At 45.9% G+C, this 27,187-nt stretch overlaps 1 protein-coding gene across 1 annotated transcript in view; it reads right to left on the reverse strand.

Annotated features, from left to right (window-relative positions):
* The window catches only part of LOC147748324 (G protein-coupled receptor 54-like), a 124,856-nt gene that overhangs the window by 16,878 nt on the left and 80,791 nt on the right, over window positions 1–27,187 (reverse strand). The gene's annotated exons all lie outside the window — the stretch shown is intronic.

Here is a 27,187-nt window from a genome sequence, read left to right on the forward strand (position 1 = left end):
TTACCACACTGTGCCATTGCATTGCATGTGTTACAACGCATGCGATGCAACTATGCTTAGCCATTACTACGCATACCATTACATCGCATGCGCTGTTACAACGCATGTGATGTAAAGCGATCCACTTCGTTGTGAGGAAACTGAGGCTGTTCCTCACAACGACGTCCACCGGACGCGAAGCAGGAACCGGGAGCAGAGACGGCAACGCTGGAGAGGAACCACAGGAAAGAGAGGTAAGGGTGATTGTGCTTGGGGTGGGAGTAGTGGGGGTAGTGGTTTAGGGTAGTGTTTTAGTGTCGTAGTGTTTTTAGGGTTAAGGGTAGTGTAGGAGTGGGAGTAGTGTGGGGAGTGGTTTAGGGTGGTGTTGTAGTGTCTTAGAGTTGTGTAGGGGACAGAGTAGTGTGGGTAGTGTTGTAGTGTCTTAGGGTTTAGGGTAGTGTAAGGGTGGGAGCAGTGTGGGTAGTGGTTTAGGGTAGTATTGTAGTGTCGTAGTGTTTTAGGGTTAGTGGTGTTTGGGTAGTGTAGGGGGTCGTGCTAGGGGTGGTGTTTTAGGGTTAAGGGTAGTGTAGGGGTGGGAGTAGTGTGGGTAGTGGTTAAGGGTGGTTTTGTAGTGTCTTAGGGTTTAGGGTAGTGTAGGGGTGGGAGTAGTGTGGGTAGTGGTTTAGGGTAGTGTTGTAGTGTTTGTTTAGTGGTTTCGGGTTTAGTGTAGTGTTTGTGTAGTGTAGTGTTTTAGGGTTTAGGGTAGTGTTGTAGGGTTTTGTGTAGTGTTTTAGGTTTTAGGGTAGTGTTGTAGAGTTTGTGTAGTGTTTTAGGGTTTAGGGTAGTGGTGTAGTGTTTGTGTAGTGTAGTGTTTTAGAGTTTAGGGTAGTGTTGTAGCGTTTGTGTAGTGTTTTAGGGTTTAGGGTAGTGTTGTAGTGTTTGTGTAGTGTTTAAGGTTTTAGTGTAGTGTTGTAGTGTTTGTGTAGTGCAGTGTATTAGGGTTTCGGGTAGTGTTGTAGTGTTTGTGTAGTGGTTTAAGGTTTAGTGTAGTGTTTGTGTAGTGTAGTGTTTTAGGGTTTCGGGTAGTGTTGTAGTGTTTGTGTAGTGGTTTAGGGTTTAGTGTAGTGTTTGTGTAGTGTAGTGTTTTAGGGCTTAGGGTAGTGTTGTAGTGTTTGTGTAGTGTTTTAGGTTTTGGGGTAGTGTTGTAGTGTTTGTGTAGTGTAGTGTTTTAGGGTTTAGGGTAGTGTTTGTGTAGTGTAGGGTTTTAGGGTAGTGTTTGTGTAGAGTTTTAGGTTTTAGGGCAGTGTTGTAGTGGTTGTGTAGTGTAGTGTTTTAGGGTAGTGTCAGGGGGGTCGTGCAGGGTAGTGTAGTGTTATTGTAGGGATTGGACTGGGGTTGGGGGAGGGTTGTGTAGGGGTGGTACTATATTAGTGTTTTGGGTAGGGTAGGGTAGAGTCACTTACTTTCAAACTTTTACCAAGACTATAGCTTTACCAAGCATGCCTTTGCATTGTAATGGCATGAGCGGTAAATGCATAGTTCTGGTAAAAGTTTGCGATGTAAAGGCATGTCGTTGTCATTGCGTAGTAATACTCATTTTGTAATGGCACCTGTGGTATTGGTATGCAATGTATAAATGACAAACATCCATGAGGAGCTACCGGAGTTCACCACTCCCCATCTGTGCAGTTACCAGCTGATCTCTGCAGGTGGTCATGCAATCAGTCTTTCAACCCTCACGATGGTGGTTGTACATGGGACCGGGAATGACAAGATGGAGGACGATGTGACCAAAGGCTGGTGATGTTTTCACAGCAGCAAAAATTACATTACGACATGGAAAGGGTTGGGGAAAAGGGTAAGTGGAGCGGCTGTTTTCCAACTAGAACTTTTTGTTCCAACTGCACCCGAACCCTCTGGCTCCGGGCTCTCTGCACACTGTTCAGCAGCTTGTAGCTCAGCAATGCGTCTCTTTCACTCCACATAATAGTTTAAGAACAGCTCTTTATTAATTCGCAATCCTCAAATGAAGAGTAAACTTGAACAATATGGTGCACTCCTAAAAGATACGCTTTTACCATTATGTCATATTCTACTGCAGTCTTAATATTTTGTGGACAGACATGTAGTATTCCATGACTTCTTCAACACAATAGCTCAAGATCCTAAGAAAATGTCTCCATGCAAGTGCACAACCTTTGCTGGCAATACTGTACAACTCAAACCCTTTAATGCAATCAACACACTATTACTGCATATCTTAAAATCATTACACCACTTTATGTACTTTCCAGGAGATATATATATATATCGTAAACTTATCCCAAAAGTTTCAGAGTGCTTTTCATGAGCACCAGTTGCATTACAGATGGACACCAGGTCGAGTGTCACGTGAGAGGGAGGAGCAGCAGAGTAGCGGAGCAGAGCAGCGGAGCAGCGGATCGGAGCGAAGGCTGAAGGCGACGAGAATCTGCCGACACACTGCCGGCTTATCGGAAACGCCCGGTCTTTCCCCGCAATCTGCAAATCCGCAAAATCCGTATCCCAGCAGGGGAGAAGAGGGAGAAGAGGGAGAAGAGGCCGGACCCCCGCCGCAGTTCTGTATGTTCGTTTGTCTGGACGAGGCGAGGCGAGGTTGTGCTCGAGGTGAGGGGGGGGAGACAGAGACACAAGACACGAGCGCGGCTGTCGATAGAGGCGGCCGCGAAATAAGAGCCCGGGGGGTTGACTGGAAGGCAGCTTGACTAGGTCCAGCTTGCCCGTGGTCTTCTCCGTGAGCACCGCTAACCACCATTCCCATTTTTTTCGTGAGCCCCCTGCCAACACCTGCCAGTAGTTAGTAACTAGTAGCCAGCTGCCAAAGAAGCCACGGGATCCATTGGGATCAAGTTTTCCCAGTCGGCCACTGTCTGATGGTCTGACCGGAAATTATCCTGTCTCGCTGGCACTGCTACAAACTTGTTTAGCTGACATAATTTGTTCTATCTCCCTCAAACCATTCCAGTGGCTCGCAGGAGTAATAAAAGCCACGGAAAACCACAGAAAATTGCAGCGTCAGGCAAAACTGGATAAAACTCATCACCGAGTCACAGAGTCACTGAGTCACGAGTCACGTGAAAGGGAGGAGCTGCGAAGCCACTCCAAGACTCAGGATTGAGGACACAGGAACTAGGAGCTAGGAGCTAGGACCCAGAGAAGTTACTACAGGCCAAATTAACAATCAGAGGGGGGGAGAGAGAGAAATCAGAATGGATTCATTCTCCCTGGGCATATTTAAATAAACAGTTAGAATCTACTCCTTGAGATTAAGGGTGTCTCCTCCACAGTGGGGAACACCTTTATGTTTTTAGGTCCTCTCACACACCAACAGGCTCCTTGGTGTCATGCTTCATCATCGGGGTCATCGTACCCCTCTACGGGGTACGGCGTGCTGCGACCTACTGAGACGTGGGAGCACTTGTTAGACTATGTGTGGTGTTGGTGAGGGGGTATTTTGAATAAATGTGAGTGTATTGTGGGGTTTGGGAAATAGTGATAGTTAAAAAGAACCTGGCTCGTGGGGTGACTAAAAATTATTTAATAAGCCCCCGGGCTGGTGCTGTTAAAAATGAGGGTGGGAGGTCACTACGCTGACAATGTGCGTTACCTCCTTTTTGTGTGCGTCGACATGTTTCGGTGCCAGAAGCACTTTCTTCAGGACGGGGTGCACAAATACCCACCTTATTCACGTTTCTCCAACTAATACCAGAATTTTCTAATAAAAGTGAGGAAAAATTACAGTGCAGGTGGTCTCTCTCTCCATATCCATAGGTAAAATGTCCAGTGGTTACAGGCGACATACTATAGCTGTATTACAGTGCTTATAGTGGGATAAAAATATTTTACAAAAAACACACTAGACTCACTGACACACAATTTAGAGCACACACACTTAATGAGGAAATTTTTGATCAGATGTTTTCAAATCATTTCCTGGTCGTAACACTATTGTTGGTAAAGAGGGAAAGGACAAAGTTTGTGTTATATCCCTGTAAAGTGAGGAGGAAAAACGTCAATTTCATGCCATTACATATTTACAACATACTGTTTTGGAGTTGCAGATAAACCTCATGAGCCAAAACGTCAGGATCTGGTGTGCTAACTAGCATCTGTTTGAGACATCGAGTGGACAGTAGTTGAACAACTCCCATCTGAACAAGGACTCTTTGAGAAAGAGCAGAGATGGGTTTTTAGACTGGGGACTAACACTACAGGTCTAAATGACAATATCCCCTGGGGTCAGTTAACTTAGATGATGCCCTGATGAATGTCCTCTTCAACGCGGCGTAAATACAATTTATGTAAACAGAGTGTCTCATGAAGATTTCCAGACTTTCCCCACATGAGCATCTACCAGACTAACCATAATATGCCCGGGGGTCTGCATCTTTCATTCATCCTTAGAATATATATACACTCATCCTGGTAATATGTATTCTCTGCCCCTTGTCAAAAGAAAACAAGCAAACAATGAAATGCAGTATTATGAACAAAGTGGGCGTTTTTTCCAACGAAACGCCATGCACATTGTGTCCGTTAGGAGGAAAAACATAATTCGTATTGCCATAACTAACCATCATGAGATATGAGACAAGCGCAGGATAGCGCATGCGCATAACGGGTAACAAAGACACCCATAACAGCGCATGCGCAGCAGGACAAAACACACCGAATGGACGCATGCACGAAGGAAAGACGCAAGAAAACAATGACCGCGAGCAAGGAACCGACAATGACCATATATGGCCATAAGGAAACCGCAATCATGCAATTAACTAACTAAAACCGACAATGACCATATATGGCCATAAGGAAACCACAATCATGCAATTAACTAACTAAAACCGACAATGACCGTATATGGCCATAAGGAAACCACAATCATGCAATTAACTAACTAAAACCGGCAATGACCATATATGGCCATAAGGTAACCTTAGTCATGCAATTAACTAATTAACTCCAACCCGGGAAAAGGTAGAAAACCCCGGTTTCAAAATTCCTTCGGGCATTATCACCGGAGCCACGTAGGGATCGATCGGGAGGTAATTCCTAGTAGAAATCGTGAGTAGAAAGGTCTGATGATTGTGAGCACTGCCACCACTACATGAATGTAAGTTAAACCAAGACCTGAATATGCCTTTCTTTCTCAAACAGGTGCTAGTTAGCACACCAGATCCTGACGTTTTGGCTCATGAGGTTTATCTACAACTCCAAAACAGTATGTTGTAAATATGTAGTGGCATGAAATTGACATTTTTCCTCCTCACTTTACAGGGATATAACACAAACTTTGTCCTTTCCCTCTTTACCAACAATAGTGTTACGACCAGGAAATGATTCGAAACATCTGATCAAAAATTTCCTCATTAAGTGTGTGTGCTCTATGTTGTGTGTCAGTGAGTCTAGTGTGTTTTTTGTAAAATATTTTTATCCCACTATAAGCACTGTAATACAGCTATAGTATGTCACCTGTAACCACTGGACATTTTACCTATGGATATAGAGAGAGAGACCACCAGAATTTTTTTTTTGTCTTCTTTCCTTTACAGGTTGATCAATAGACAACGTCTTTTTTTGCTAGGTACATTACTTTTACCTGCACTGTAATTTTTCCTCACTTTTATTAGAAAATTCTGGTATTAGTTAGAGAAACGTGAGTAAGGTGGGGATTTGTGCACCCCGTCCTGAAGAAGGTGCTTCTGGCACCGAAACATGTCGACGCACACAAAAAGAAGGTAACGCACATTGTCAGCATAGTGACCTCCCACCCTCATTTTTAACAGCACCAGCCCGGGGGCTTATTAAATAATTTTTAGTCACCCCACGAGCCAGGTTCTTTTTAACTATCACTATTTCCCAAACCCCACAATACACTCACATTTATTCAAAATACCCCCTCACCAACACCACACATAGTCTAACAAGTGCTCCCACGGCTCTGTAGGTCGCAGCACGCCATACCCCGTAGAGGGGTACGATGACCCCGATGATGAAGCATGAAACCAAGGGGCCTGTTGGTGTGTGAGGGGACCTAAAAACATAAAGGTGTTCCCCACTGTGGAGGAGACACACTTAATCTCAAGGAGTGGATTCTAACTGTTACTACAGGCCCAACAGGTCGATAAGCCAACAAGTTCTAAGCTTTCAAAAGTTCATTAAAAAGAAAAAAAAACTTTCATCACCTTCATCACCTCTCTGTACACAGCCGAACATTATATATTAATTAAACAATAAAATTAAACACTAAAAACAAAAAAACAGAGGACCTGCTTAAGCAAGAACTCCTGCAGTAGACCCTTCTAGGAGGGTTGTTTCGTCAAAGGAGGAAAGCGCTGTGGCCCTCGTTCTCAAAACTACCAACGATTCGAGACAACAAAAACAAAAAACAAAAAAAAAGCAGAGCAATGAGATCAGAGTTAGGCAACTACCACTCAAATCAAAATCCAACTCCAAGCCTAAGTCTCGGAAAAGGAAACTCGAGCCAGCATCGTCATTACATCTAATCAACTCTCAGGAAATCAATCCAAATGCCCATAATAAAAACAAAGAAGGCCCAAATATGGAAACTATGGAAACTTCGATGTCAGCAACAACTCAAAATCTAACCTCGACTCAAACCCCAAATAAAAACAGCCATGTCAAGGACTCCGCCGCATCACCTTGTCTAATTATAGCTCTTCAGCAACCACAGAGTTCCACACAAACCTTACCACCCCCAGTATTAAAATCATCACCAATGGACTTAAACAACTTCATAGCCATTGAAGGAATGTCAGCGAAGAAAAAGATATGTTCCCATCAACCGAAGATATATACGAAGTTTTCTTTTTAAAAAAACCCTGGGACAGCTATTTTTTCTAAGACAAAGAACATCAAAGGTCTCCACACACCGCATCTATCAAGCAAACCTGATTGCAGTCGCACTAATAGCAACTTAGTAGATTCACCCAGGTTAGCCGGGGGCCTCAACTTATCCAGCATTGAGGCAGCTGCTGCAACGTTAACATTGGCTGAAACAAGAAGAGTGGCAGCACTTACCCACTTAGTAGGCCAAGAAGCTACCAATCACAACATTCCGGAAACGGTGTGTATCAGTAAAACTACCACCAAAGACTGGATCCCATCAAAGATAGCTGAGCTCGTAGAGACAGTAACCCACCTACACTCAGCCAGTCAGGCGGAGAATCATCCTAGAAAATCCAGCTTACCGCATTTTGAAAATCAAGACTCGTTAGTGAAAATTAAGGTTCAGATTCACAACGAGGAGGAAAGAGAAGATCTACTTTCTCCTCAACTACTTAGTAGCTCGCCAAATTTAATGAAGGCAACTCGAGACATAGAGACAGAACCACCAACAGTAACTGAAGAGCAGGAAAGTAGAACGCAACTCCAATCGCCTAATACCCCTTCGACTCAAACCAAGATACCTCAAATAAACTCCAACAGCACCTGGGAACAAACAGCATCAAATAACAGGCCAGCAGTGCAAACGTCATTCCAACGCCGCATTTTACTACCGTATAACGATTCCCAATCCATAAACAACTCCATAAACAATGACATGTCTTCCATAGCAGCACAGGAATGGGAAGAACTAGTTGCTACTTATAATCTTAAACCATCCAAAGACAATTTACTCATTGATGCATCTCCGAGACTGGATAGGAGCAACAATATTGGAAAACCAGTCCCTTAATCCATATGGGTAACAATTTTAAACACTCTGCAACACTCGGCCACAGCCCTAGATTTCCAATCTCAAAAAATGGATTTGCAGCTTTCTGTCCTGCAGACAATGGACGATTCTATTTCAGGAATTGACTGGAAAATCTCAGAACTAAACGGCCTCATAAAGAGGGGCCAAGATGCCGTCTCCGTGCCTCAAATAACTCCACCACAATCACTACCCTGTAATCCGATGTTAGACAAATTATCATCTTTACCATCTATGTTAGGGGACCTGATAAGTGACCTAAAATCAACAGTTTCACAAATCTTGATCCCACAAACTTCGGATCTAACCCCAGAACACTCAGCAGAACAAACAGCCCCAGTGACCGAGCAGTCGGCTGAACAGAGCTTAGTTATCACCTTACCCTCAGTTCAAACATCATTGTCTGGATCATTGGAAATTGAGCCTATGATCATTACTGCGACTACAGTTGAATTAACTTCAGCAAACATCCAGGCCCCAAACAGGACCTGTAGAAAGAAAAAAAGGAAAGGAAGAAACCGGCTGTTAACGGATGCAAGACATAACATAGAAGCACAATCAAACTCTTCTTTTTCAGCAGTGAACCGTGGTCGGAAACTCAAAGACAGTGAACAATCACGACTCCTACACAAGGTCTCAGACAGTCCTCCTTCATCGTCTCCAGTACCTTGCACAAAACTGACAACCAGTGCCACTCAGAAACCTGTACAGAGAGAACCTAAACAGAAACTTCCTCAATTCAAATCAACTCAATCAGCACACAATACTCACAATGCTGGCTTAACACCATTTGAACATATTCCAACAACAGAAAGTGAGGATAATGCTACGGCCATCAACGCAGAGTCACCTCAGCAACCAAAACGAAAATCGAATAGTAACACAAGGGAACTGAGGACAGACAACCATCAAAGTGAGCAACCAAATTATTCAGACATAGTACGCCTAACTTGTTCCCCTCAGTCCATTCAACATGACTATGTGGGATCACTAACTAATTCAACAATACCCCAGCATCTGAATAGTCCGACATCAATCCTCCTCATTCCTGAATACACATCCCGAGGTAAGGACGACATACTGAAAAGGGGAAGTATATTAAGACTTTTGCACTCGGTTACAAGCCTAGTAAACATCAGTTCCACTGACCTCATGCAAATAGAGTTTCAGCCAAATACCGAGTCGCATCGCCCAGATATAACAAAAGCAACCTGGAACTCCTTTGAGATAGCCAATAAAATCATGGCAGAAGAAGCAACGTTCCAACAATGGGGATAGAGTTGAGACTCGAAAAGAGACCTTGCTGTCCGACACCTTTTTTTACCTCTCATCAGGCCTTTCGTACAAAAAAGTACAAACTCAGTACTAAAGGGAGCTAGGAGTAATTCCCCAAGGCTGTACTCCCAAGATGCAAAAAGACTTCCACCTGGACAAAATCAAAGCCACAGTAGCCATCTTTCGCCAGACACCCTCCTTAATTGGAAGTGAATCCAACGTACAATCATCACAACGACTGGCGCAAATTGACAAAGAGGGAAAGAATTTGTTAATCCCCCAGATAAGACCAGGGAAACCAGAATTTGCTCCTGGAACATCAATGTCTTAGCCAGTAAAAGCAATGTTCCTGAGTTCCTTCAATATCTAAATACATTTGACCTTCCACTGCTCCAAGAAACTTGGGAAGAAAAGGCATTTGAGCTGCAAGGGTTCACTTCTTGTTGTATCCCGGCAAACAAAAACTCCACCTTCGGACGAATATCAGGAGGTCTGATGTTCTTTGCTTCAATAACAACAATAGGCGAAATTAAGGCAATAGATTCTCACATACCTCCCCCAAGTGCTATACAGGCGGTAAAGATTTCACTTTGGCTGCAGAAGCAGCCCCAAGAAGTAATAATAATCAATACATACATCCATCCTAAACAGAAACAAAAAGCAGCCAAGGATTTAGGCGAAAGCCCTGGAAAAAATAATGGAAGATAAGGACTCCGATTTAATCATCTTAGCGGGGGACTTTAACATGTTCCTCATCAGCAAAGACCTAGACAACAAACTCATTCAAGAATTGAATGAAGCGTGGGGCATGCCAACACAAGGTTCGACAAAAAATAACAAATCAACGAAGTACTCAAAAACGTACTTCGATACCTGGAACAACTTAACCTAAGGGCCCTGAATGGGCGTTATGTCGAAGATGATCCACCAGTTGCTACCTTCCACTCCAATAAACAATCCTCCCACCTTGACTACATGTTCATATCCTTAAACATGTTTTGCTGGATAACAACGTTCAGAATAGGGACGATTGACCTCAGCGACCACCTGACTCAAGAGACTATAATAAGAGTCAACTTGCAACTGGAAACCGAACCACACACAGGCCTTGACACTGAAGTTACGTCAAATCTAATATCGACTCCATAAGCTCTATAGTGAAAACTCTTTTTGCCTAAATTGCCAGCTCCTCAACTAAGCTGTCGGAAGTCTGGCAAAACTCCATTCAAACCATCAGTGAGAAATTGATAAAAATTTCGCCAAATTGCTTTTGTCAAGGGAAGGGTATTTCAAGTAAAAATCAACTAACCCCAGAAATGAAAACACTTAAACGGCTAATAAATCAAACATTGAGACAGATGCGAAAGGACCAAACAAACCATAGCCTGCAAATTGTTTTACAGAAAGCAAAAAAACAGCTAAAACGGATGAAATGGGAAAAGCAGAAGCTAAGAAACTAAAGCCTATGGGCAAAACTTCTTTATGAAGGGAAGCAGAAAAATAGCTCTAAGTTTTGGCAAATGGTCATAAGAATAAAGAATCCAGAACATCTAGGCCAAAACTCCCACATATCAGAGGAGGTATGGACAAAATACCTATTGAAGCATTTTAATAATGAGGATACTACAGAGGACGCAACAAATAAACCCTGCACAGAAGTCACAAGGTCTAAAACAGAAGAAAAAGATAACTGCTATACGGCCACAAGGACTCAAGAAATGCGTGAGCATGGTGCTACGACCCCATCTAAACTCGATTAAATCAGTGCCGGAAGCATGCTCCTCGAAGTCTGTCAAGTCCGGGCGAAAGACAACTGTGCCAGCGGACATCAAACAGCAAATAACAAGGGAGAGGCCCACTGGAGCCCCAGGGCCTAATGGCATTCCACCTATGCTGTACAAATCGGATGTGGAGTTTTGGAGTGTATCACTAACACCAATATTCAATAGTTTATGGTATACCCAGACACTTATTGTTTCCTGGCATGGGTCAGTCATCAGCCTGATTTTTAAACATGGTAGCAAGAAGCACCCAAAACTCTATCATCCCGATCAACCAAACGGGTTTCTGCAGAGGCCAAGGGACCACAACCAACATCATGGCACTGTCCTTGTTGATGGGAGCAGCAAAAGAGATTAAATCACCTTTATATCTCTCGTTCATTGACTATACTGCTGCATTTGATCATGTGGACTGCAACAAACTCTGGCAGAAACTGGACAATGGGGAATACCGAAACACCTCCTGGATGTGCTAATACTACTTAACTCAAACACCTGGATTAAAATCAAACTTGGAGCAGGCACACGTCTCTCGAAGCCCATTAGGATAACAAAAGGGTTAAAACAGGGGTGTGTATTAGCACCCATCTTATTTAACCTTTTCCTAGTCTATCTACCTGGGGAACTTGACAAAATTGCCTAATCAGGCACCCAAACTAGGAAAAATCACCCTCTCCAACCTGCTATACGCGGACGACTTGGTGTTGATAAGTCGGACGCCAGCGGGCCTTCAGCATCTCTTGAATGTAGCTCATACCTTTTCAGTAAATAATGCTCTGCAAGTAAACTTCAATAAGTCAAAGGTCATGGCTGTGAATTATTGGAAAAAAAGGAGAGTTTGTTGGCACCTGAACGAAGAAAAGCTGGCAACCACTTACAAGTACCTGGGAGTCATTTTGGATTAAAAAAATACATCTAAAGCACAACTCGACTCTTTACGAGGGAAGGCGACTATGACCTACTTGGCTATAAAATCATTAAAGGCCAAACTTCCCGATCTCACACTTAAACCTCTCCTTCAAATCTTGCGTGCAAAATTACAGCCGACCCTTACATATGGGAGTTAATCGCTTCATGGGAAGGATGCCGCATTACTGGACATAGTCATAGCCTGTTCATACAGGGCTATTTTTAACCTCCCAAAATACGTCTCTCCTGCTCAGATACGGCTAGAATTCGGCATCCTTAAACAAACATTAGAAAGGCGGTGTGCGAATGAAGCCAGCTGGCATAAGATTCGCACTGAAGAGACTGGCTCCTTAAGTTCCAATGTATGGGAAAAGCTACTTCGGCACCATAAATCTTCGGCCAGAGATTACTTACTTGAATCACTTCAAGTTTTAGGTTTGACCGATGTCTGGGAAACCTCAATAGACCTCTTGTCCTTCAAAAAAGTCGCAAAAAGATCAGCACGCATCATCTCAGCAATTGAAGACAAGAAGGAACTAGCAAACAGAGCGCATGGCTGGATAACGCTGGGTGATTATGGAAGAATACAACCACAAGCATACCTCAATATTGGTATGAAAATAAAAATCAAAGAAAAGTATCTAAAATTACGCCTCAGAGTAATCCCTATACTCCCACATCTGCCACCCTGGGAGAGAAAAAACTCCTCACAGCAGTGTCGCCTGTGTAAAATCGGCAAGGACGACATCATCCATAAGATTTGCATTTGTCCTAAACTAAAGGACTTGAGGTACAACTTATTATGACCATCCTTCAAACTACATGGCGTTCGGAATTGCAGGCAGGCTGTTAAACTGTGCTTCAACCCCAACAACACCAAATTGAACTGCCAGGTTGTAAAGTTCTTTGACTTAACAGGAAAAAGACTTAAGAGTGTGTGATGAACACTGTAAGGTTTTAAGGATAACCATGAACTGATCTTAACCAATTTTTAATTTGATAAGATTAAGTACAAATGAATTTTTTACACATGTTTACTAATGTTATTTATAATTTTGTAAAGATTTTAATTAATCATGTACAAATAAATGATTACCTTACCTTACCTACAGATGGACACATTCATTTTTGTTAGGCACAGGGAGATGAAGTGATTTAACCAGAATCACAGGGGCGTGAGAGTCTTTTGCCAAGACTCGAACCCGGTTCTCTAGCTTCAAAGTCGACCCCCCTATTACAGACTGCCGTTCAAAAGTCTTACTTAGTCAATATCGCAGTCACTCCTCAAAACTCTAGGCCTGGTTCTCAAACTGCATTTTTGAAGTACTGAATGCAATTCACAAACCTTTGGCCGAGGCTTTTGCATCTCCTACCTTTCCTATGCAGAGAAATCCATTCCTATGCAGAGAAATCCATCAAGTAGATGTATACACACAGATGTATTCATTTTTTTAGTAAATATAGGGGGGACAAAGAGGAGTGGTATGAAAATGGGGATTAATCACTACTAAATGGGAGTAATTTGGGGAGATTTAAGAAGGAGTTTATGAAGAGACATTCTAATACAAACACACACCTCAAAAGGCAAAGACCATTTCTACACAACTAACTTAAGTTACAACAGACCCCAAAGGTGTCAAAACAGACACAAATATTCTCCAGTCCAGCTTTGGAGTAAGTCAAGCACCACAAATTGCCACTAATATGTTCTGCAACACACTCACACAGACAAAATGGAAGCAGGAAAAAAATAACACCCCATACTAGCTAATGGTAAATTATATATGTTAATAATGAACAGAATATACAAAAAATAAATGTATAAACTTTTATTAAACAATTAAAAATAATGGAAATTAACACATAACCTTTAATAAAACGTACTAAATATGAAATAAAAATAAAAATGTAATTAATATATTCAAATTATCCCATTTTAATACACTTTTGATTTGACAAGTTACTGTTCTGTAACATTGTATTTTAGTAGGTCTTTGTTATTAACAAACATTCTAAATGAAATTATATTTGTATTATAATTAAAATAAATCTATATTTATATAAAATTTAATAACTTTCTGCAAACAGTCAACTAGGGAGATCGCCACTGTACATTTGTAAAGTAACTAGTCCTCCTAAATACAGTTGTAGGAGGCTCCACCACCTGAATTGAAAGGGTGGAGACATCTAAGTCTGCACCTAGGTGTAACTCAACAGTACCAAATGGTGAATAGTAAGAAAAGTGTGGAATATGCAAACACAAACTTGTAGTATTGTTGTGAGTTCTTAGCAGGAGGAGTTTGGCAATTTACGATGGTATAAAATCTGTGATATGTTACAGTTTTTCTTGAGGCATGAATTTTCAAACATGAATGGCATCGCAAGGCCTTCCAGTGTGTTGGTTTTCACTGGTCCTGAAATTGCAAACGTTTGGCTTGTAAAATTTGGTTTAAATTATATGCCAAAAATTAAACTTGACATTACTCTTGTTTTAACCCTATCTTGGCCCTTCTGCTATGTAAACAAGACATGTGCTGTGCAGATTATACTGTGAGAAGTGTGGAAATATAAAATTATAGGCCGTTACAGAGGCTCATGTTCAAATTACAAAGTCTGACTAAAAAGAGCTTAAGGAATTTGTGTCAATCTAACATAGAAGCCCTTTATAGAAGCTTCCAGTCCAGGTTCTGCCCTTGACGATGGATAGGAAATATACTAAAGAAGGTCAGAAGTGACCACCAGATTAACAGTGTTAGACCTGTCTGCCTTTGGGTAGTCCCTCCAATTTATTATTTATTTTGTCCCCTTTTTGCCCCTCATTCCCTTTCTATCTTTTTGTGTCCACTGGATTTTTATGGTGTTGGCCTGGGGGATAGATGCTCTTTTGCCCTCATAGTTTTTTACCTCTGGAATTCACCCAGATCTACAAAATGGTGGATACTAACTGCCATAACTGCCATCCTCTGAGAAATCCCCATAGGATAACATAGAGCCCTTCCAGAACCTTCTGGACCCTGCTGGACCCTGGGTGGACAGGCTATAAAAGGGCAGGGGTCAGGAAGCCATTTTGTGCAGTGATCAGGAGGTACTGTGGAAGCTGGACATAGGAGGAGTGTGGAAAAGTTAGTAGAGGAGAGACGCGCTGAGTTAAGGGAGATCGTGCTAAAGCTTGACTGTCTACTTCAGTGATGTTCTCCCATTACTACTGGAGCCAGCCCTCTTAATAAGGAGAACTTTCAGTCAGACTTCAGGTGCCCAAAGCGCTTAGAGATTTCCCGAAATAAGAAGTGGAGTGAGGCGCAAGGTACCTTGGTAGCGTGGACCCACTTCCAGTCGGAGGAAGTTGAGGCGTGGGGTCCAGGTGCCGGTCGGGCCCACTGCCTGCGCTGTGGAGTGACATTGCGTGGAGCGCTTCTGTTGTGGTGACTGGCGTCGTGTTGACGGAGGCGAGAGCCCCACTGAGGCTGTCAAGTGATCGAAGAAGCCGGCTCTGGCAGACGGATCAGCGGTGTTGCCGGAAACCTAGGGGACGCCACAAGCAAAGTGGAGTCGCGTCAGAGGGCGGAGCGGCAGTGCGGCAAAGGAAGACGGACTTGGCTGCGATCCAGGAAGAGGTCGGCCGCCCTGGAGGAAGAGACGGAGTGAAGGAGGAGCCTTCGTCGGAAGGAACCGGTGGAAGAAAGAACCCGGCAGATTCGACGAGAGCGGTGAGGAGAAGCGAACTTCCAAACACAGACCCTCCCCCCCCCCCCCGGGCCGCTGACCTGTAGCGGGGGCAGAGGGCGAGACTGCAGCCCAGCTGGAACGAGCCATCAGGGACAGTGGGTAACAGCCAGTCGTGGAGACCAAGTAAGCAGGGAAAGTGGGAGTAAACAGGCCCCTTAGCTTAGTGGCTCTCACGCATGAAGTTCCTCTGGAGCATGAGGAGATCTGGGGGTGCTAAACGAGTCAGCCCTTGAGAAAAAGCTACGCTTGACTGGGGCTGTTCCCCATTTAAAGGAACAGAGCTAAATTGGGGACTCCAGTTACTTGTGAGGCAGGGGGAAGTGGAAGGCCTGTAGTAATCCCCAACGCTCTCTCTACTTACAAGTGAATCACTGGGCTGAACGTTTTAAAAGTGGATAACGAGTTCCCTATTGTAGCTGAATTTTGTGAATCTCACCGGAGGTGATTATGAAATGTACAAATTATATGTAGCCAATGAAAGGAGATAAGATTTAACCTGATTTATTTTAGTGACATGTGTACAGGTTAGATTCGGGGTGAGCCACTGTTTATCCTTCTGTAGATGCATAATTCTGCTATAAAGGAGGGGTGAAACTTGTGCTGAGCTCTTATGCAAATGTACTAAGGGGAATAGTATGAATTTGTAAAGTGTTACTCAATTCTCTAAGTGAAAAAGATTATAAGGAGAAATACTGGTGTAAGAAAGACATAGTGAAACAAATCTATTTTTATAAATCAATCCATATTTTCCAAAACATTGGTGTAGTGTCATTTTTGAGTGGAACTGCATTAAGTTACTGCTGGGTGGTGTGCAAACTTTACACTTGTCTCTCTGGAGTCAGACAGTCTTACCCTAGGCCAGGCTACCCTAGGTGGCTTAGCAACCCCGAGTCCAACATATTGGTGTCTAGCGGTGGGATGAGAACTGTGGTTGCGACTACTCTGCAGTAACTAAGTGTAATCCACTGACCTACACCTGGAGTTTTCTCCTGGCGGACTTCCTAATTTTTACTTTTGCTTTTTCCAAATTTATTCCTGGTGGTAGGGTGGAGGTAGCTTCAGGTTGCCCTTGTAACTCTATTCTTTTTGTGTGCTTGTCCCTAAATTGCCTTTAGCAAAATGGAATTTGCGTTGGAAGAACTGGACACTTATTCTGTGGCCCAGCTAAAGGACTTCTGTCAACAAATGGGAGTGTTCTTTAAGCCTGGTGCCAAGAAGGGGGAACTGCAGACCAGTTTGAGGGCTTGGGTGGAAGCACATAGAGAAGGGAAGGAGGAGGATGAGGGGACAGACCGGGACACGGTCATAGAGGTAGAGGGATTGTTCCATCCTGAGGTGGGAAACCTACTCCCAGGACCAATGACCTACTCTAGGAGGGGCAGTAGTGTCTCCGGAGGAAGCTTGACCGAAGCGGAACTCACAGACAGGAGGGAAAAGAGGCAACTGAAATGGGAGTTGGCCAGGCTAGAACAGGAGAGGGAAGAGCGGAGGATGGCTCATGAATTTAAACGAAAAGAGTTAGAACTCCAGGCCCTGCAATTAGGACCCTCTCCTACTCCGAATGGTGGCAGCGAAACCAGAAAACCAACCAGGGAGTCCAGACCCTACTTGCCTAAGGACATAGTTGCCAGCTATAGTCAGGGGGATGATATAGCCAAATGGCTGGCTGCCTATGAGGTCTAGGTTTCAAAAAAGGGGGAGGCGAGAGGACACTGTTAACCACTCAAGGTAGTGGAAGGTCCAGTAGCAGCTTAGTGTCCGTACTGAGTACTAAGGTTCAAACCAAAAGGGGGGGTTGCTGCACTGTTCCTGGAGAAAGAAGAAGGGGTGGGGAGAGTTTTTTTCCTGGCGTGACCAAGGGTGATCAATGGTACCCTGGGGCATCCATTATGTTGGATGTATTTGCCTCACACACCCCGAGGAGTGTCATGCTTCATCATCGGCGGTTGCTCCTCGTCGGAGAGGCGGTGCAATCCCCGACGGGCACACCTCAGAGAGGGGCTCTTTGGCGGAGATCTTTTTTCCAACTGCCTTTTGGTGAAGTGGGGGTATGTGGGCAGGATGGTATGTTCCTGTGATCAGGTGGTTAAAATGTAACAAGGGGTACCGGACTCGACTTTATTCTGGGGGTCCCCTGGCTACAGTTAAAAGGTGGGGCTAGTATCCTAGGTGTCAACTAGTTATGTTGTGTGAACCTAGAAGAGACTAGAAGTGCATGTGGTCAACATGTTTCTCGCTAATGGTATCTTAACCGCGATTCTTCAGGACCAAAGTGAAAACAACAACATGCTAGTATCATATGTGTTGTATTGTTACCTTAGTGGATCCTCCTATGCCTATACATAAAAAAGGATAAGGAAACATTAATTGAACAAAAATGCAAGTTGGAAAAAAGATCTCCGCCAAAGAGCCCCTCTCTGAGGTGTGCCCGTCGGGGATAGCACCGCCTCCCCGACGAGGAGCAACCGCCGATGACGAAGCATGACACTCCTCGGGGTGTGTGAGGCAAATACATCCAACATAATGGATGCCCCAGGGTACCATTGATCACCCTTGGTCACGCCAGGAAAAAACTCTCCCCACCCCTTCTTCTTTCTCCAGGAACAGTGCGGCAACCCCCCCTTTTGGTTTGTGCCTATGAGGTCTCCCTAAGAGCCCATGGGATCCAGGAAAAGCACTGGGGGGGTGGGTTGTACAAATATATGCCTCCTACTGGTCGGGACACCTTGTTAGCCTTAGAACCGGAGGAGCAGACTAACTACCCCACCATGAAGTTAGCATTGATCAGGAAGTTTGGGCTAACCCCGGAAAAGTATCGCCAAAAGTTCAGTGGGAGCCACAAGTTAAGCACCCAGAACTGGGCTGATTTCCTGGACTATGCGAGGAAGGCATTGGAGGGCTGGCTACAGGGCAGCGAGGTGAAGGATTATGAGGGGTTGTATGACCTTTTTCTTAAAGAGCATCTACTCGAGAAATGTTTTCCAGAGCTGCGCCAACACCTGGTGGACAGCAGCTGACCAACCCCCGGAAGCTTGCAGAGGAGGCGGACATCTGGGCAAGTACCCGGGTGTCCTCAAAGGGGACTAGAGGGGATTCCCAAAGGGCCGGACAGGGCGCCCCTCAGAAGAAGGAGGGGGGAGATAAAAAGCGGGAGTTCTCTAAAGGTCCCCAAAACAGTTTCCAGGGAAAGGGAACAGGTTTCACCCCTAAGGCTAACCCGCCCAGAAACCCTCATCCTGGCCAAAGCCAGCAGCCAAGGGTTGTCCATTGCTTCGAGTGTGGTGGTGTTGGACATTATAAGGGAGATGTCAGATGCCCAAAGAGCCAACCCCTCCCACCGGAGGAAAAGCCCCGGGAGTAGCTAGTGTAGCGCTCGGGGAGGAGTTGCCCTTAGATAAGGGGGGTGAGTGGGCGGGTGTCACCTTAGTGTCCCTGGGAGAACGGGAGATGGTTCCTAAGATCCAGGTGCCCCCAAATACTACTAAGTATGGGCAATGGATCACCATCAATGGCCAGAGAGGGGAGGCTCTGAGAGATACAGGAGCCAGTATGACTATGGTAAGGAGTCAACTGGTGTCTCCAGAGCAGGTGATTCCCAATGTACTCCACCCTGCCGCGATGGCTGACGGTAGAATGGGCCACTACCCGGTGGCCCAGTTTCCCTTTGAGTGGGAAGGGGTTGCAGGTTCACTTCGAGTTCCCGTAAGCCCTGCCGTGCCAGTTGATTGTCTGCTGGGGAATGACATGGAGCACAATGCTTGGAGAGAGGTGGAATACCGGACGCATTCAGAGATGCTGGGTACACCTGACTGGGCCTGTGTAAGCACAAGGTCTGCGACTGCCCGGAGAGGGAGTTCGCCTGGGTTGGAGTTTGGGACAATGGCCCAACCCGCTGCCAAAAAGGGACAGACCCGAAGACAGGAGAAGCCTGATTCAGCTTCCACACCCCATGTGACAGATCTGCCACCTGCGGTGGTGGACCAGGAGTCCGTGGAGGGGAAAGTAGTTTCTCTGGAGGACCTGCCCATCCCTGCTGAGTGGCATGTGGAGGGAGGGCCTACCAGAGACGAGTTCTGTAAGGGCCAGAAGGAGTGCCCTACCCTTGAGGGACTGAGGCGACAGGCTGAAGGCCAGGCAGCAGGGGACGTTGCGGGACACTACCATATTTACTGGGAGGATGGACTCCTCTACAGTGAACCCAAGGTACCCTTACCTGGTTCATCAAGGGCCTTGGTAGTCCCGCAATGGTACCGAGCCTTTCTGCTGGAATTGGCTCAGGCAATACCCTTGGCAGGACACTTAGGTCAGGACAAGACCTTTGCTCGGCTTGTCCCCCACTTTTACTGGCCTCAGATGAAAGTGGCGTCTAACACCTACTGTCGTACATGTGTATCCTGCCAAGCCAGTGGGAAAACAGGGGTGAAGCTGAAAGCTCCCCTGGAACCACTTCCTGTCGTTAGCACCCCCTTTGAAAGGGTGGGCATCGACATTGTAGAGCCATTGGATCCACCAACAGCTGGTCACAGGTTTATCCTGGTTCTGGTGGATCATGCCACATGGTACCCAGAGGCAATTCCTCTGAGGACGGTCACTGCACCTGTGGTGGCTAGGGCCCTAATGGGGATCTTTACCCGAGTGGGTTTCCCCAAGGAAGTTGTGTCCGACAGGGGGACCAACTTTATGTCAGCGTACATGCGGGCAATGTGGAAGGAGTGTGGAGTGATCTACCGGTTCACCACTCCCTATCACCCCCAGTCAAATGGACTGGTAGAAAGGTTCAACAAGACCTTCAAGGGCATGATCAGAAGTCTGCCTGAAAGCCTGCGGAGGAAGTGGGACGTCCTCCTGCCCTGTTTGCTATTTTCCTACAGGGAAGTGCCACAGAAGGGAGTGGGCTTCAGCCCCTTTGAGCTTCTGTATGGGCACCCTGTACGCGGTCCTCTCAGCCTGGTGAAGGATGGTTGGGAAAAGTCTCCCAGGAAACCCCCCCAGGATGTGGTGAGCTACATGCTGGCCTTCAGGAGCCAAATGGCGAAGTTGTGGAAGCAAGCTTCTGACAACTTGGAGGCCAGCCAGGCAGTAATGAAGGAGTGGTATGATCACAACGCTCACCCGGTGGAGTTGGAGCCTGGCCAGAAAGTGTGGGTGATGGAGCCTGGAGAGCTAAGTGCCCTCCAGGATCGCTGGACAGGCCCCTTTGAGGTGTTGGAAAAGAAGGGTAAGGCCACATACCTGGTGGTCCTTAAGACCCCTCGACAGCCCCTACGGGTGCTACATGCTAACCGACTCAAACCCCACCATGAGAGGCCCGAGGTCATCTTAATGATGGTGACTGATGGGGGAGAGGAAGCGGAAAGCGAACCTCTCCCAGACTTGTTTTCGTCTCAGGAAAAGGATGGGTCGGTGGAGGGAGTGATTCTCTACCCATCCCTAACTCCTGAACAGCGGAAGGACTGCCGCCAGATACTGGAGCAGTACTCTACGTTGTTCTCCCTTGTCCCGGGAAGGACTCACCTGTGTACCCATGATGTGGACACAGGGGACAGCCCACCAGTGAAGTCAAAGACCTACCGGCTGTCCGACAAGGTGAAGGCTAGCATCCATGGTGAGGTTACCAAGATGCTGGAGCTAGGAGTTATAGAACCTTCCAGTAGCCCCTGGTCCAGTCTGGTGGGTCTAGTGCCAAAAGCCGCTCCACCAGGCACCACTCCAGAAGTGAGGTTCTGTGTGGATTACCGGGGACTGAACTCAGTTACCAAAACTGATGCTCATCCGATCCCTAGGGTGGATGAATTAATTGACCGGCTGGGAGCTGCCCAATATCTAAGTACCTTTGACCTAACTTCAGGGTACTGGCAGATCTACCTGACAGATGGAGCGAAGGAAAGGTCAGCCTTCTCCACGCCTGAGGGACACTTCCAATTTTGTGTGATGCCCTTTGGGCTCAAAAATGCCCCTGCTACATTTCAGCGGCTGGTGAACCAGGTCCTCTCCGGAATGGAGGGTTTCTCCGCTGCCTACCTGGATGACATTGCTGTCTTCAGCAGCAGTTGGGAGGACCATTTGCAACATTTGCAAGCAGTTCTCCAGGCCCTGAAGCAAGCTGGTTTGACAATCAAGGCCAGCAAATGTCAGATTGGGCAGGGGTCGGTTGTGTACCTAGGCCACTTGGTGGGTAGAGGAACAGTGCAGCCCCTCCAGGCAAAGATTGAGGCAATCATGGCCTGGGAACCCCCAAGACCCAGACTGAGGTTCGAGCTTTCCTGGGCCTCACAGGTTACTACTGTCGCTTTGTGAAGGGGTATGGCACTATTGTAGCGCCCCTCACAGAGCTTACCTCAAAGAAACAACCTTGACGGGTAGTTTGGACAGAGGCTTGTCAGCAAGCTTTTGAAAACCTGAAGCAGGCAATGTGTGCAGCACCGGTCCTGAGGGCCCCAGACTTCTCCAAGGAGTTCATTGTCCAGACAGATGCATCAGAACATGGCATTGGGGCAGTGTTATCGCAACTCAATGAAGAGGGCCTGGATCAGCCTGTAGTTTTCCTATCTAGGAGACTGCTTCCCCGGGAACAGAAGTGGAGTGCAATTGAGAGGGAAGCTTTTGCGGTGGTGTGGGCTCTGAAGAAGTTGCGGCCATACCTGTTTGGCTCGCACTTCCTGGTTCAGACTGACCACCGCCCCCTTCGTTGGCTGATGCAGATGAAGGGGGAAAATCCCAAGTTGTTGAGATGGTCCATCTCCCTACAGGGAATGGACTTCCGGGTGGAACATCGGCCTGGAGTGGACCACGCCAATGCAGACGGTCTCTCCAGATATTTCCGCCTTAGTGATGAGGACTCCCAAGGGGTTGGGTAGCTCTCTCCACTTTCAGCTGGGGGGACGCGTGTTAGACCTGTCTGCCTTTGGGTAGACCCTCCAACTTATTATTTATTTTGTCCCCTTTTTGCCCCTCATTCCCTTTCTATCTTTTTGTGTCCACTAGATTTTTATGGTGTTGGCCTGGGGGATAGATGCTCTTTTGCCCTCATAGTTTTTTACCTCAGGCCTAGGTGCCTTTCCTGACTGGAATTCACCCAGATCGACATAATGGTGGATACTAACTGCCATAACTGCCATCCTCTGAGAAATCCCCATAGGATAACATAGAGCCCTTCCAGAACCTTCTGGACCCTACTGGACCCTGGGTGGACAGGCTATAAAAGGGCAGGGGTCAGGAAGCCATTTTGTGCAGTGATCAGGAGGCACTGTGGAAGCTGGACATAGGAGGAGTGAGGAAAAGTTAGTAGAGCAGAGACGCGCTGAGTTAAGGGAGATTGTGCTAAAGCTCGACTCTCTACTTCAGTGATGTTCTCCCATTACTACTGGAGCCAGCCCTCTTAATAAGGAGAACTTTCAGTCAGACTTCAGGTGCCCAAAGCGCTTAGAGATCTCCCGCAATAAGAAGTGGAGCGAGGCGCAAGGTACCTTGGTAGCGTGGACCCACTTCCAGTCAGAGGAAGTTGAGGCGTGGGGTCCAGGTGCCGGTCGGGCCCACTGTCTGCGCTGTGGAGTGACATTGCGTGGAGCGCTTCTGTTGTGGTGACTGGCGTCGTGTTGACGGAGGCGAGAGCCCCATTGAGGCTGTCAAGTGATCGAAGAAGCCGGCTCTGGCAGACGGATCAGCGGTGTTGCCGGAAACCCAGGGGACGCCACAAGCAGAGTGGAGTCGCGTCAGAGGGTGGAGCGGCAGTGCGGCAAAGGAAGACGGACTTGGCTGCGATCCAGGAAGAGGTCGGGCAGCGTGGAGGAAGAGGCGGAGTGAAGGAGGATCCTTCGTCGGAAGGAACCGGTGGAAGAAGGAACCCGGCAGATTCGATGAGAGCGGTGAGGAGAATCGAACTTCCAAACACAGACCCCCCCCGGGCCGCTGACCTGTAGCGGGGGCAGAGGGCGAGACTGCAGCCCAGCTGGGACGGAGCCATCAGGGACAGTGGGTAACAGCCAGTCGCGGAGACCAAGTAAGCAGGGAAAGTGGGAGTAAACAGGCCCCTTCGCTTAGTGGCTCTCACGCACGAAGTTCCTCTGGAGCATGAGGAGATCTGGGAGTGCTAAACGAGTCAGCCTTGAGAAAAAGCTACCCTTGACTGGGGCTGTTCCCCATTTAAAGGAACAGAGCTGAATTGGGGACTCCAGTTACCTGTGAGGCAGGGGGAAGTGGAAGGCCTGTAGTAATCCCCAATGCTCTCACTACTTACAAGTGAATCACTGGGCTGAACGTTTTAAAAGTGGATAACGAGTTCCCTGTTGTATCTGAATTTTGTGAATCTCACCGGAGGTGATTATGAAATGTACAAATTATATGTAGCCAATGAAAGGAGATAAGATTTAACCTGATTTATTTTAGTTACATGTGTACAGGTTAGATTCGGGGTGAGCCACTGTAGATGCATAATTCTGCTATAAAGGAGGGGTGAAACTTGTGCTGAGCTCTTATGCAAATGTACTAAGGGGAATAGTATGAATTTGTAAAGTGTTACTCAATTCTCTAAGTGAAAAAGATTATAAGGAGAAATACTGGTGTAAGAAAGACATAGTGAAACAAATCTATTTTTATAAATCAATCCATATTTTTCCAAAACATTGGTGTAGAGTCATTTTTGAGTGGAACTGCATTAAGTTACTGCTGGGTGGTGTGCAAACTTTACACTTGTGTCTCTGGAGTCAGACAGTCTTACCCTAGGCCAGGCTACCCTAGGTGGCTTAGCAACCCTAAGTCCAACAAACAGTCTTTATTTTCGCCCTTCCGAAATATTGTGGGCAAAATATCGACTGTCACAATATCGTGAATGTAAGTACATACCGTAAGTTTAAACATACTATTGCTGATTCCACATGTGTGCAGCTTCTTTTGATACATTTCACTCTGCCTGGCCAGCATCACAAGTGGAGTAGAGATCCACACTATCACTGACCATTTTCAGTCTGTATGCAGTTCCTAAGGAGTCTGGACGTGGTAGGTCACCCGCATGAGAGCACCAAATTAGTGGTAAATCATGTCCACATATGTTGTGGATGATCCTGGATGACTGACTGAAGTCCCACCAGATCCTCTCGGAGGTTCGCTAGAAGAACAAACCATTCTGCATTTCATGCTTTCCCCCCTGCCAGATTAATTTAAATCCATGACACAGGGACGGTACTCTTTAGGATACCCCTATGACCGTCTCCTATACTTAAGAGTAGATTAGGTCTCCACCCCAGCCCTGAAGAAACGTTGCACATCCACAAGGAGTTTATAGGCGTGAAACATTTCGACCTTTTAACTACCAGCACCCATCATCACACACACTGAGCTGCAGCAGGTCTAATTCCCCCTGCCAGCCACAACTCTTGTAATCTCGTTTTTTAACTATAGGATTAGTGTGGACGTATGATGATACAACGAGGGCCATTTCAATGCATTCTGTTAGATCGCGTTTTTCACAACGCAAGTCATTACATCGACTTGCGCTGGAGGGGCGCTGGATTTAGGAATAGTGTAATTACTATTCCAACTCCATTCTACATACATTAGGGAAGGTGTTGGAAACAATAATTTACACTATTCCTTAGTCTACCGCACCTACCAGTGCAAGTCGATGTAACAACTTGCGTAGTGAAAACCATGATGTAATAGTCCCACGTTGAAATGGATGCATGGTAAATGATGTCTCCCATTAGTGCCCAGCTAATAAAGGTTCCCTGGGGCACTCATAGCTATTTTAGCACACTTACTGCACCCCCTCTACTCACTACCCTCTTGCCCTACCACCTCCACACATAGGGCCTCCTGGCTTACAACACAGAAGACCTCAGGCAAAGAGCCCCCCTGTGGGGTCCGTTGGGCATTGCAGCGCCAGCCCAACGAGGAGCTGTCCTATGATGAAGCATGACACGGCTTGGGTGTGTGAGGGCCCTTGCTCCTTATTGGAGTCCCGCCCCCTCTAGTCCTTCTCCTACCTGGTTCCAACCCCCCTTTCTTTCTCCCCCTTCTCTGATCTTACAAACCCCCTTCACCCTTCCTTAGGAACTGCATACCACTATTGATTTGTTTCTGGGCACGTATTCTGGACCTGATTCCTAAAAGCCCTAGTTCCTCCAAATGTTTATACATTTTAACTCTGTCACATAGGTACCTGGGCAGACATTTTTAGTGTGATAATCTGCCTTTTCTGCATGTCACCCCAGATCATTTGCCTTTTGCTGGGCCCCATATTTTTCAGGCTTTAGAACTCTGTGCACTTTACTCCTCCTAACCCCATGTAAAGTGACTGTGCTTCCCCTTGTAACATGGTTGAGTTGACAGATTCCTAAAAGGTATTTAAATTGCCAAGACGTTCTTAGGAAGTGGTACAAAATGTACCCACGTCCTGGAAGTTAGATGCTGCTAGTGGAATGCAATTCCTATTGTGGCAGCCACTGTAGTGGTGTAAATATGAATCCAGACCGACTATTGTAGAATAGCTGTAAAACTGTAACATATGCACCACAACTTTTCAAAATAAACCCTTTTTGACAAGTAAAAAAAACATATTTTTACATTTTAATAAGTCACCGCTATGTAGGCCTTTCATCCCAGAAGACATGGTGCACGTTATTTAAAACAGAACATGTGGAAATGTAATGTTAACATGTACTTACAGTGGCTAGTCCCCTAAAGCTATTGTCACTGAATCAGGCCTACCTCTCCATTGTAGAAAACCAGATTGCAGATTTAAATACTAATACTGTATCTCTGGAATCAGACCAGCTAATTAAATGACTATTTTTAATAGTTATTAAAAATTCAATTCAATTGTGAAGTTGAATTTAAAATAAACATTAAGAAAAGTAACTTTTAGAAATATAACTTATCACTGCCTCACGTTCCTGAAGTATAAGCTCCCCAGCTTTTCCCAACCAGTGATAAGCCTGGAATAGGTATGAAAATGTATAAAATGCCCCTCAGGACCAACAAAAAGATTGACCTAAATGAGCAAATATGTCTCATCTGAACACCACAGAATTAGCAGGGTGGAGCAGTCGGCATCATTCTTGACACTACAGTGTCAAATTCTGCTTGTAAAATCCTTATTGAAGGGCCTTCTGGGTTCATATATAATATATGAAAACTGGATATTAGTGTTAGATATTGAACTGCACTACAATTACCATAGTACACTCCCCCCACACACACCCAACTCCCAGAGCCCAAGTTTAATGTCGATGAAGACTTTTCACATATTGAAAATGCCCTAACACATTGCAATTAGGGCCTGTCTGCTGTAAGGCAAACAAGAACTATTGAAAGGTGGGTAGGGTTAGCCCTGGGAACGTTTGCCCCATTGGTCAGGGAAGAAGCCCTGGCCTGGCCTTGGTGTTATCCCACCCACTAGCTAGTGCCAGCCATACATGTGGCACCTCCAGGCACCCACTTCAGAATACATGTACATCTGAGGAAGATCATTAAAGAACAGAACCGCCTGTCTATGACCCAAGGAGAGCCCTGAAAGGACCAGACCTGCTCTCTCATGTGCCAAGGCAGAGAAATGGACTGCAAGGGTCAGGTGGGTGACCTCCTGTTTGGCTAGAGGGATATTAGAAGCTACAAGAAACCTTTTTCCTGGAAGTGTCCAGCAGACCAGTGTCAACTTAATCTGGACCAAACCCTCCTATGGACCTCTGCCTGGCACTCTCTGAGTCTCTAAGAACCTCCCCTGTGGTCTTGAAGGCTTTAGACTTATACTACTGTGGTGTGAGTG

This window comes from Lissotriton vulgaris, chromosome 1_1 (genome assembly GCF_964263255.1).
Source record: "Lissotriton vulgaris chromosome 1_1, aLisVul1.2, whole genome shotgun sequence".
Classification (NCBI taxonomy): domain Eukaryota; kingdom Metazoa; phylum Chordata; class Amphibia; order Caudata; family Salamandridae; genus Lissotriton; species Lissotriton vulgaris.